Below are 1,083 nucleotides of genomic sequence, written 5' to 3'. Positions count from 1 at the left end.
ATATATATATATATATATATATTTGTATGTGTGTGTGTGTGTGCCTGTCTGTGTGTGCTTGTGTGTGAGTGTTGGTGTGTGCTTGTGTGCGAGGTTGTGTGTCTTTGTGTGTGTGTTTGTTCCCTACCAACTCTTGAGAAACGGTACTGGTGTGTTTACGTTTCCGTAAACTAGCAGTACGGCAAAAAAACCGATAGAACTAGGCTTTAAAAAGTTACACGTATATATACATCTACATATATACCTACATATTTACTTACTTACATGACGATTAAAGGAATATGAAATACTATATATAAGAGGAATTATTGAGTTATTCAAATTATACTCCAGTTCTAACCATTTTTGGAGAGAAGCAAATCGTCCGTCCCGTGACCGACGATAAACGATAAAGGGAGTTAATTTCATGAATGCAGATGCCTTAGAAATTATCATGCATTTAACGAAACAACATTCGGACTGTTCGAAGACTACAGGACAACTGTGAACTCACACACATACATGAATGTTTTACATAGCGATGATCAAAATTCGCCAATCAAGAAATGCTTCTTTATATAATTCTTCATAAGAGAAAATAATTTAGAACACAGCAACCATGTCAATATATTAAATTGTTTTGAAAGTGTGTTGTTTATTTCCGGTGTATCAGTCCGTGTTGGTTACAAAGTTACAAAGCTACTACTTTCCAAAGCGAATGTATTTTCGTGTTGACATCTCCAACAGTATGTGAAGGACGACAAAACCCATAGTTATTCAATTTTAATAAAGAAAACTGTCAACTGCATTATATTATATATTTAGTGAATACTTACTATGATATCCTGAAGTTAAAAGAAAATTACATAAAAGTATTTGTACACACGCCATTTAGACATATACATGCATAAATGTATTTACATACACACACACATGTATATATATACATACATACATACTTACATACGTTATATACATGCATACATACATACATACATACGTGCATATATACGAATATATACATATATATATATATATGTATATATGTATACATATCTATGCATATATATATATGTATATATATGTATATATGTACGTATATAT

This window comes from Octopus bimaculoides, chromosome 11, assembly GCF_001194135.2.
Source record: "Octopus bimaculoides isolate UCB-OBI-ISO-001 chromosome 11, ASM119413v2, whole genome shotgun sequence".
NCBI classification, from domain to species: domain Eukaryota; kingdom Metazoa; phylum Mollusca; class Cephalopoda; order Octopoda; family Octopodidae; genus Octopus; species Octopus bimaculoides.
This window is presented reverse-complemented; position numbering follows the sequence as displayed.